The 12,085-nt window shown below is 51.0% G+C and overlaps 1 long non-coding RNA gene across 1 annotated transcript in view; it reads right to left on the minus strand.

Annotated features, from left to right (window-relative positions):
- The window catches only part of LOC138349976 (uncharacterized), a 407,894-nt gene extending 405,519 nt beyond the window's left edge, over nt 1–2,375 (minus strand). Inside the window, exon 1 of the long non-coding RNA XR_011221947.1 lies at nt 225–2,375. This is a non-coding gene — a long non-coding RNA (uncharacterized lncRNA). The remainder of the gene's footprint in view (nt 1–224) is intronic.
- Nucleotides 2,376–12,085: the final 9,710 nt, after the last annotated feature.

Genomic DNA, 12,085 nt, shown 5'->3' on the forward strand with positions numbered 1-12,085 from the left:
AAGGAAGGAGACTTCTTTTTCCACTAAAGTTTCATGCACATATAATTCCTAACTGATCATATTTTTATCGTGCTCATTACTACTTTGGTGTTGCAGATACGCTTATCATAGGCTATTGTATGTTTTATACAAATGCGTATTGAAAACTAGGCGTTGTAATGTTTACAAAAATACCTTCATTCTAGGACAATCAATAAAACGGAAACTATGGAAGCTTGACTTACCTTCAGCGCAGGTATCCATGGTTCAGATTGGTCCGCGGAACATTACAGGTCACAAGATTCCCACTGACACTGCCACTTGGCCCACTACCGACGATCAACTAACCCCCATTAAACTCATGAGTGCTGGGATGGTGCTTTTCCGTGTCCGCTCTCACCTGTATCTAAGGCCACTTGACACACTAAAACCCATCAATGTTGAAGTTGAGGCTATCAATTTCTTAAACGCGTTTACTCAGTCTCAGGGCTTAAGGGCTTACAATTTTGTTTCTCTACAGTCCCCTGCCAGCGCCTGTTACGTCCAGTTATTTCCTATTGTTCTGGGGTGTTTAAACTATGTTTCAGTGTTTGTTGAGAGATGCTTAACTTTAGCTTGTAACCTATGTTACATCATCTTAATAAAACGTTCACTCACTTATAATTGATTTTTTTTCCAATTTGGTTAGCAATACAACACTCCGGGGGTAAAAAGAAAGGTTCCTTAAAATTACATGTTTCGCAAACTTTATCTGTTATACAGAATTCCTCTTGCGGCTTCCAGATTTGAGCTCCCACGATAGAATTTGCCAAATGCCAAATCTACATTACTAAGTCTTCAAAACTGTTCAAACTTTACGCCAGACTAATATAATATTTGCCTTAAATTTCATGTTAAACATTCATTTAAAATTGATCTCAAACCCTTGGCTTAGGTATGAAGTATAACTGGGTGGCAAGAATGTGGGTCGTGGAGCCTCGTACGCTGACTCTGGTCTCTGCAGCAACCGTGGACTTTGTGACTGGTGCTGGTCCGTGGGGGGTAATCTTGTCAGGAAGCTTATGAGGTAAAACCTTATACCATATAATGGAAGAATTATCAGCACTGTTAATTAGGAAGTCGCTGGGATCTTGGCCCAGGGATCAGACACTTGGAATTCCTTGACAGCTCAGGGCTATCAATCTGAGAGAGTTGTGTTGCCGTGAACGCGACAGGTAATAAAGGAAGACTTGTGAAATTTGATTTCGCAATTCTTGTCAACTTGTTCCCTCGAGGTTAGACACCCACAAAATGTAATTCGAATGGAGTTAATTATCAAGATTGCTTTGAGCGAAGTGGCTGGTGTTAATAGATGCCTACACGTATTCAGAACAGGTGTACTGTATGACCTTCAGAACGAGGCAAGAGAGTGGGGTCACCTGTGGTCAATTTGTCTCCCATCAACCACTCTCCAATGATGTCAACGTAGTTTCAGGTATATTACAAAGCGTTCAGTGTTTAACTAAGTCTCGTATCTATGCTAATGAAGCCACAGTTTGGGTAACATCTTTTCGACGTCACTGGAAGAAAAACGTGGCAGTTGTGCTTCTTGTCGAGTTTTTTGTTTTTTTTTTGTTTTTGCGTAATCTAATATTAATTAAGGAAGACGTTTATGGTTCCAACATTAAAGTGTGCATAATAATGTTGTGGTCAATCATTGCATGTTGTGCGAGCAGGTGTTATTAGGGTAATTAGTCACTCATCACATTCAGGTATCACAATCAATATGAGCCACGTGGTGCAGGCTAAGGTAGCCCTGGTGGCGTGCTGGTGTAGAGGGCAGAGTAGCGTGCCTGGGTCCTCCCGCGTGGGGGTGTGTGACTGCAGCTTTAAGAACCGCGTCTCCCGCCCGCCCCCTTACTTCACTATTGACGCCCCCACCAGGCTGAGGTGCACGCTGCTGCTGCCGCCGCCGCTGCTGCTGCTGCTGCTGCTGCGGCAGCCACTGCTGCTGCTAGTGAAGGTGGTGGTGGTGGTGGTGGTGGGGTGCGCTACTGGGAGACACTTCACACGTGGTGGTGCAAAGGTGGTGGTGGTGGTGCAGGTGCAAGAAGTGCAAGGTGCGAGTGCCTGCCTGCTGCGCGTACGGGCCAGCAGGTGTCGTGGTGCAACACACACGTAAAATAACAAACACAATAAATGAAATATCAGAATGCGGTGCGTCCATAAAGCAGCGAGTAAACTGTCAAGTGTTGGTGCGGTGTTGACAACGTCGTGGGTGTGGTGCGTTAGAGTGGAGAGATCTGGCGGCGCCAGGTGCAGTTTCCAACAAACCGTACAAAAGCCTGACAAACACAAACAACATAAAAGACTGTGGCCCTGGGCGGAGCAGCGGCAGCGTGTGTTTGGCCGCCGCGGCGCTGGCAGGGTCTGGGCGGTGGCTGGGCGGTGTGGCGGCGGCGGCGGTGGCGGTGCTGAGGGTCCGCCCAGGGGCGTGGGCCGTATTGATTGTGGGGCGTCCGGCCACCGCGCCTCACCGGTGCACCGCCCTCCTGCCTCACCTCGCTGTCCCCGCCCCTCCTGCCTCACCTCACTGTCCCCGCCCCTACGGCCTCGCCTCACTGTACACGCCCCTCCTGCCTCACCTCACTGTCCCCGCCCCTCCTGCCTCACCTCACTGTCCCCGCCCCTACGGCCTCGCCTCACTGTACACGCCCCTCCTGCCTCACCTCACTGTCACCGCCCCTCCTGCCTCACCTCACTGTCCCCGCCCCTACGGCCTCGCCTCACTGTACACGCCCCTCCTGCCTCACCTCACTGTCCCCGCCCCTCCTGCCTCACCTCACTGTCCCCGCCCCTACGGCCTCGCCTCACTGTACACGCCCCTACGGCCTCGCCTCACTGTACACGCCCCTCCTGCCTCACCTCACTGTCCCCGCCCGTACGGCCTCGCCTCACTGTACACGCCCCTACGGCCTCGCCTCACTGTACACGCCCCTCCTGCCTCGCCTCACTGTCCCCGCCCCTCCTGCCTCACCTCACTGTCCCCGCCCCTCCTGCCTCACCTGCCTCGCCTCACTGTACACGCCCCTCCTGCCTCACCTCACTGTCCCCGCCCCTCCTGCCTCACCTCACTATCCCCGCCCCTCCTGCCTCACCTGCCTCGCCTCACTGTACACGCCCCTCCTGCCTCACCTCACTATCCCCGCCCCTCCTGCCTCATCTCACTATCCCCGCCCCTCCTGCCTCACCTCACTGTCCCCGCCCCTCCTGCCTCACCTCACTGTCCCCGCCCCTCCTGCCTCACCTCACTGTCACCGCCCCTCCTGCCTCACCTCACTGTCCCCGCCCCTCCTGCCTCACCTCACTGTCCCCGCCCCTCCTGCCTCACCTCACTGTACACGCCCCTCCTGCCTCACCTCACTGTACACGCCCCTCCTGCCTCACCTCACTGTCCCCGCCCCTCCTGCCTCACCTCACTTTACACGCCCCTCCTGCCTCACCTCACTGTCCCCGCCCCTCCTGCCTCACCTCACTGTACACGCCCCTCCTGCCTCACCTCACTGTCCCCGCCCCTCCTGCCTCACCTCACTGTACACGCCCCTCCTGCCTCACCTCACTATCCCCGCCCCTCCTGCCTCACCTCACTGTCCCCGCCCCTCCTGCCTCACCTCACTGTCCCCGCCCCTCCTGCCTCACCTCACTGTCCCCGCCCTCCTGCCTCACCTCACTATCCCCGCCCCTCCTGCCTCACCTCACTATCCCCGCCCCCCCCTGCCTCACCTCACTGTCCCCGCCCCTCCTGCCTCACCTCACTATCCCCGCCCCTCCTGCCTCGCCTCACTGTCCCCGCCCCTCCTGCCTCACCTCACTGTCCCCGCCCCTCCTGCCTCACCTCACTGTCCCCGCCCCTCCTGCCTCGCCTCACTGTCCCCGCCCCTCCTGCCTCACCTCACTATCCCCGCCCCTCCTGCCTCGCCTCACTATCCCCGCCCCCCCTGCCTCGCCTCACTGTCCCCGCCCCTCCTGCCTCACCTCACTATCCCCGCCCCTCCTGCCTCACCTGCCACCACAGACACCACCACCCCCACTCCCACCACAGACACCACCACCCCCACTCCCACCACAGACACCACCACGCCCACGTCCACCACAGACACCACCATGCCCACGCCCACCACAGACACCACCACGCCCACTACCACCACAGACACCACCACGCCCACGCCCACCACAGACACCACCACGCCCACGCCCACCACAGACACCACCACGCCCACTCCCACCACAGACACCACCACGCCCACTCCCAGCACAGGCACCACCACCCCCACTCCCACCACAGACACCACCACGCCCACGCCCACCAGACACCACCACGCCCACGCCCACCACAGACACCACCACGCCCACTACCACCACAGACACCACCACGCCCACGCCCACCACAGACACCACCACGCCCACTACCACCACAGACACCACCACGCCCACGCCCACCACAGACACCACCACGCCCACGCCCACCACAGACACCACCACGCCCACGCCCACCACAGACACCACCACGCCCACTACCACCACAGACACCACCACGCCCACGCCCACCACAGACACCACCACGCCCACGCCCACCACAGACACCACCACCCCCACTCCCACCACAGACACCACCACGCCCACTCCCAGCACAGGCACCACCACCCCCACTCCCACCACAGACACCACCACGCCCACGCCCACCACAGACACCACCACGCCCACGCCCACCACAGACACCACCACGCCCACTACCACCACAGACACCACCACGCCCACGCCCACCACAGACACCACCACGCCCACTACCACCACAGACACCACCACGCCCACGCCCACCACAGACACCACCACGCCCACGCCCACCACAGACACCACCACGCCCACTACCACCACAGACACCACCACGCCCACGCCCACCACAGACACCACCACGCCCACTCCCAGCACAGGCACCACCACCTATCATCCTGGAGCATATACAGTAATATGATGCAACCTCAGTTATCAATTATTATACTTGTACCCAGCTTCTAGGTGCATATACACCGAGTATACTTTAGTCCTGAGCTATGGTCGGAACTAAAGTATACTCGATGGTTCGTCAGCAAGCTAATAACCCTCTAGAGGTGGACTTAATAACCCTCTAGAGGTGGACTTAATAACCCTCTAGAGGTGGACTTAATAACCCTCTAGAGGTGGCCTTAATAACCCTCTTGAGGTAGCCTTAATAATCCTCTAGAGGTACCCTTAATAACCCTCTAGAGGTGGCCTTAATAACCTCCCTAGAGGTGGCCTTAATAACCCTCTAGAGGTGGCCTTAATAACCCTCTAGAGGTGGCCTTAATAACCTCCCTAGAGGTGGCCTTAATAACCCCTCTAGAGGTACCCTTAATAACCCTCTAGAGGTGGCCTTAATAACCTCCCTACAGGTGGCCTTAATAACCCTCTAGAGGTGGCCTTAACAACCCTCTAGAGGTGGCCTTAATAACCTCCCTAGAGGTGGCCTTAATAACCCTCTAGAGGTGGCCTTAATAATCCTCTAGAGGTGGCCTTAATAACCCTCTAGAGGTGGCCTTAATAACCCTCTAGAGGTGGCCTTAATAATCCCTCTAGAGGTACCCTTAATAACCCTCTAGAGGTGGCCTTAATAATCCTCTAGAGGTACCTATAATAACCCTCTAGAGGTACCCTTAATAACCCTCTAGAGGTGGCCTTAATAACCCTCTAGAGGTGGCCTTAATAATCCCTCTAGAGGTACCCTTAATAACCCTCTAGAGGTGGCCTTAATAATCCTCTAGAGGTACCTATAATAACCCTCTAGAGGTACCCTTAATAACCCTCTAGAGGTGGCCTTAATAATCCTCTAGAGGTGGCCTTAATAACCCTCTAGAGGTGGCCTTAATAATCCCTCTAGAGGTGGCCTTAATAACCCTCTAGAGGTAGCCTTAATAATCCTCTAGAGGTGGCCTTAATAACCCCTCTAGAGGTACCCTAAATAATCCTCTAGAGGTGGCCTTAATAACCCCTCTAGAGGTACCCTAAATAACCCTCTAGAGGTACCCTTAATAACCCTCTAAAAGTACCCTTAATAACCTTCGAGGTGGCCTTAATAATCCTCTAGAGGTACCTATAACCCTCTAGAGGTACCCTTAATAACCCTCAAGACGTGGCCTTAATAACCCTCCAGAGGTGGCCTTAATAACCCTCTAGAGGTAGCCTTAATAACCCTCTAGAGGTGGCCTTAATAATCCCTCTAGAGGTGGCCTTAATAACCTCCCTAGAGGTGGCCTTAATAACCCTCTAGAGGTACCCTTAATAATCCTCTAGAGGTGGCCTTAATAACCCTCTAGAGGTGGCCTTTATAACCCCCTAGAGGTGGCCTTAATAATCCTTCTAGAGGTGGCCTTAATAACCCTCTAGAGGTGGCCTTAATAACCCTCTAGAGGTGGCCTTAATAACCCTCTAGAAGTGGCCTTAATAACCCTCTAGAGGTGGCCTTAATAACCCTCTAGAGGTGGCCTTAATAACCCTCTAGAAGTGGCCTTAATAACCCTCTAGAGGTGGCCTTAATAATCCCTCTAGAGGTGGCCTTAATAACCCTCTAGAGGTGACCTTAATAACCCTCTAGAGGTGACCTTAATAACCCTCTAGAGGTGGCCTTAATAACCCTCTAGAGGTGGCCTTAATAATCCCTCTAGAGGTGGCCTTAATAACCCTCTAGAGGTGACCTTAATAACCCTCTAGAGGTGGCCTTAATAATCCCTCTAGAGGTGACCTTAATAACCCTCTAGAGGTGACCTTAATAACCCTCTAGAGGTGGCCTTAATAACCCTCTAGAGGTGGCCTTAATGACCCTCTAGAGGTGGCCTTAATAACCCCTCTAGAGGTGGCCTTAATAACCCTCTAAAGGTGGCCTTAATAACCCTCTAGAGGTGGCCTTAATAACCCTCTAGAGGTGGCCTTAATAACCCATCTAGAGGTGGCCTTAATAACCCTCTAGAGGTGGCCTTAATAACCCTCTAGAGGTGGCCTTAATAACCCTCTAGAGGTGGCCTTAATAACCCCTCTAGAGGTGGCCTTAATAACCCTCTAGAGGTGGCCTTAATAACCCCTCTAGAGGTGGCCTTAATAACCCTCTAGAGGTGGCCTTAATAACCCTCTAGAGGTGGCCTTAATAACCCCTCTAGAGGTGACCTTAATAACCCTCTAGAGGTGACCTTAATAACCCTCTAGAGGTGGCCTTAATAACCCTCTAGAGGTGGCCTTAATAACCCTCTAGAGGTGGCCTTAATAACCCCTCTAGAGGTGGCCTTAATAACCCTCTAGAGGTGGCCTTAATAACCCCTCTAGAGGTGGCCTTAATAACCCTCTAGAGGTGGCCTTAATAACCCTCTAGAGGTGGCCTTAATAACCCTCTAGAGGTGGCCTTAATAACCCCTCTAGAGGTGGCCTTAATAACCCTCTAGAGGTGGCCTTAATAACCCTCTAGAGGTGGCCTTAATAACCCCTCTAGAGGTGGCCTTAATAACCCTCTAGAGGTGGCCTTAATAACCCCTCTAGAGGTGGCCTTAATAACCCTCTAGAGGTGGCCTTAATAACCCTCTTGAGGTGGCCTTAATAACCCCTCTAGAGGTGACCTTAATAACCCTCTAGAGGTGACCTTAATAACCCTCTAGAGGTGGCCTTAATAACCCTCTAGAGGTGGCCTTAATAACCCTCTAGAGGTGGCCTTAATAACCCTCTAGAGGTGGCCTTAATAACCCCTCTAGAGGTGGCCTTAATAACCCTCTAGAGGTGACCTTAATAACCCTCTAGAGGTGACCTTAATAACCCTCTAGAGGTGGCCTTAATAACCCTCTAGAGGTGGCCTTAATAACCCTCTAGAGGTGGCCTTAATAACCCCTCTAGAGGTGGCCTTAATAACCCTCTAGAGGTGGCCTTAATAACCCCTCTAGAGGTGGCCTTAATAACCCTCTAGAGGTGGCCTTAATGACCCCTCTAGAGGTGGCCTTAATAACCCTCTAGAGGTGGCCTTAATAACCCTCTAGAGGTGGCCTTAATAACCCTCTAGAGGTGGCCTTAATAACCCTCTAGAGGTGACCTTAATAACCCTCTAGAGGTGACCTTAATAACCCTCTAGAGGTGGCCTTAATAACCCCTCTAGAGGTGGCCTTAATAACCCTCTAGAGGTGGCCTTAATAACCCTCTAGAGGTGGCCTTAATAACCCTCTAGAGGTGGCCTTAATAACCCTCTAGAGGTGACCTTAATAACCCTCTAGAGGTGACCTTAATAACCCTCTAGAGGTGGCCTTAATAACCCCTCTAGAGGTGGCCTTAATAACCCTCTAGAGGTGGCCTTAATAACCCCTCTAGAGGTGGCCTTAATAACCCTCTAGAGGTGGCCTTAATAACCCTCTAGAGGTGGCCTTAATAACCCTCTAGAGGTGGCCTTAATAACCCTCTAGAGGTGGCCTTAATAACCCTCTAGAAGTGGCCTTAATAACCCTCTAGAGGTGACCTTAATAACCCTCTAGAAGTGGCCTTAATAACCCTCTAGAGGTGGCCTTAATAACCCTCTAGAGGTGACCTTAATAACCCTCCAGAGGTGACCTTAATAACCCTCTAGAGGTGGCCTTAATAACCCTCTAGAGGTGGCCTTAATAACCCCTCTAGAGGTGGCCTTAATAACCCTCTAGAGGTGGCCTTAATAACCCTCTAGAGGTGACCTTAATAACCCTCCAGAGGTGACCTTAATAACCCTCTAGAGGTGGCCTTAATAACCCTCTAGAGGTGGCCTTAATAACCCCTCTAGAGGTGGCCTTAATAACCCTCTAGAGGTGGCCTTAATAACCCTCTAGAGGTGGCCTTAATAACCCTCTAGAGGTGGCCTTAATAACCCTCTAGAGGTGGCCTTAATAACCCTCTAGAAGTGGCCTTAATAACCCTCTAGAGGTGACCTTAATAACCCTCTAGAAGTGGCCTTAATAACCCTCTAGAGGTGACCTTAATAACCCTCTAGAGGTGACCTTAATAACCCTCCAGAGGTGACCTTAATAACCCTCTAGAGGTGGCCTTAATAACCCTCTAGAGGTGGCCTTAATAACCCTCTAGAGGTGGCCTTAATAACCCCCCACTGGTTGATAGGCCTTAAGGTCCACACCAAACAAATCCAGTACGCCCCACAAACTATACATGATTTAGGGTAATATTATCATCCCTGCGAAATATTTCGTCTCCAGGGGCGCCGTCCCCTCCCTTCCCTCACCCCCCCCCCTATCCCCTGGTCCCCATCGGGGCATTGTTTACATTCCTCTACAACAAACACGGCCCCCTAAGCTCCTTCTTACCAGTAGGTAGGCCTATATAAAGTTTAAGTCAATCTTTTAAGGTAAACCAGCTAATGTTTCTTTTAAAACTAAAATTATTCTGTATTCCTTTTGAATTATATGTCAACAAAAACAGGACTAGTTTAGAGTCTAAATTTTCCAGTGAATGTTGTAAATAACGAACGTTCTTGCCCCCGCTGTGTAGGAGCGTGGCCACTGCTGCCTGCTGGAGACACACACCAACACCTACTCATCCCCCCCCCCCTGCAGCAGTCACCAACACCCTCTTATCCCCACCTCCAACACCGCTCAAACCGAAACCGAACACTAATCAGCCTCGTCCCTCCCCCCACACCCACTAGTTGGTGAGTACACTAGGGGGGGCCTCGCGGCTGAGTGGATAGCGCTCTGGGGTCGTAGTCCTAAGGGGGCCGGGTTCGATCCCAGGGGCAGAAACAAATGGGCAGTTTCTTTCACTCTGGTGCCGCTGTTCACCTAGCAGTAAATGAGTACGTGGGAGTTAGAAAGCTGTTACGGACTGCTTCCTGGGGATGTACTCACCAGGATGTATTCACCTAGTTGTGCTTGCGGGGGTTGAGATTTGGCTCTTTGGTCCCGCCTCTCAACCGTCAATCAACTGGTGTACAGGTTCCAGAGCCTATTGGGCTCTATCATATCTACATTTGAAACTGTGTATGGAGTCAGCCTCCACCACATTGCTTCCTAATGCATTCCACCTGTTAACTACTCTGACACTGACAAAATTCTTTCTACTGTTTCTGTGGCTCATGTGGGTACTAAGTTTCCACCAGTGTCTCCCTGTTCGCGTACCACCAGTGTTAAAATGTTTTCCCTTATCTACCCTGTCAATTCCTCTGAGAATTTTGTAGGTAGTGATCATATCTCCATTTACTCTTCTGTCTCCCAGTGTCGTGAGGTGCATTTCACGCAGCCTTTCCTCGTAACTCATGCCTCTTAATTCTGGGACTAGCCAAGTGGCATATCTCTGAACTTTTTCCAACTTCGTCTTGTGCTTGACAAGGTACGGGCTCCATGCTGGGGCCGCATACTCCAGGATTGGTCTTACATATGTGGTGTACAAGGTTCTGAATGATTCTTTGCACAGGTTCCTGAACGCCGTTCTGATGTTAGCCAGCCTCGCATATGCCGCAGACGTTATTCTTTTTGTGTGGGCTTCAGGAGACAGGTTTGGTGTGATATCAACTCCTAGATCTTTCTCTCTGTCCGTTTCATTAAGTACTTCATCTCCTATTCTGTATCCTGTGTCTGGCCTCCTGTTTCCACTGCCTAGTTTCATTACTTTGCATTTACTCGGATTCAACTTTATTAGCCATTTGTTGGACCATTCATTCAGCCTGTCTAGGTCATCTTGTAGCCTCCTACTATCATCCTCTGTTTTAATCCTCCTCATAATTTTTGCATCATCAGCAAACAATGAGAAGAACGATTCTACGCCCTCTGGGAGATCATTTACATATATCAGAAACAGTAGAGACTACGGGCTCACCTTAGCCCGTGCTACTTGGAACTTTTTGTTCCGGGTAGTGAATCTTAAACAACAACAACAACAACAGAAACAGTATAGGTCCAAGGACTGAATCCTGCGGGACTCCACTGGTGAAATATTACCAATCTGAGACCTCACCCCTCACAGTGACTCGCTGTCTTCTGTTACTTAGGTACTCCCTTATCCAATGAAGTACCTTGTGTGTGTGTGTGTGTGTGTGTGTGTGTGTGTGTGTGTGTGTGTGTGTGTGTGTGTGTGTGTGTGTGTGTGTGTGTGTGTGTGTGTAGAGAGAAAAAAAAGTTAATTGATAGTTGAAAGGCGGCCCGAAAGAGCTAGAACTCAATCCCCGCAAGCACAACAACTAGGTGAATACACACACACACACACACACACACACACACACAAACAAACACACGGAGTTAGGGGGGTCGGGTCTCGCGGCTGAGTGGACAGCGCTCTGGGGTCGTAGTCCTATGGGCCCGGGTTCGATCCCCGCCAGAGGCAGAAACAAATAGGCAGAGTTTCTTTCACCTTGGTGAAACCAAATACTAATTTCACTTGGTGAAACTAAAGACTGTTCACCTAGCAGTAAATAGGTACCTGGGAGTTAGACAGCTGCCACGGGCTGCATCTTGGGGCCGTGTGTGTGAGAGAAATATGTAGCAGATATGATAGAGGAAAATAGGCACCAAACCTGTGTGCCCAACCCCGCCAAACACACACCGAAACTACGACGTTGGTATAACGTTGGAACAAGTTTTAACACCTCCTAACCGGTTATAACAACCAATATAGCAAGTTGTAACAACGTTCTAATACGTCATAAACACGTTAAGCCAAGATGTAACAACTTTATTACAAGTTGTAACAAGCTGAAAATAGACAGTTACGGTTTGTGTTTCCAGGGACTCCTCAAGGAGGAGGTACCCTGGAGGTAATACCTTCAAAACCCCTACATAATTAGTGCTATTATCAGCTTCCCATCCATCAATAGGATAAGATTATCTTAGGTTAGGTTTCATCACGTTTGGTTATGTTAACCAAACGGCGTCTTATCTTGGAGTAATTTTTCTAGCACTGAGTCTTCTAACATTTCGATCGTGTTCACACCCTGGTGGCTTTTTGTATATTAGTTTTCTTTAAGGTATGCAGGGGTATTAGAGGACATTCGAGACGTGGCCAGACAAGAGCATTATATAAGTGTAGCTGTATATTCCTGCTAAGGCTTCGG

The sequence above is a fragment of the Procambarus clarkii genome, chromosome 43 (genome assembly GCF_040958095.1).
Source record: "Procambarus clarkii isolate CNS0578487 chromosome 43, FALCON_Pclarkii_2.0, whole genome shotgun sequence".
NCBI lineage: Eukaryota > Metazoa > Arthropoda > Malacostraca > Decapoda > Cambaridae > Procambarus > Procambarus clarkii.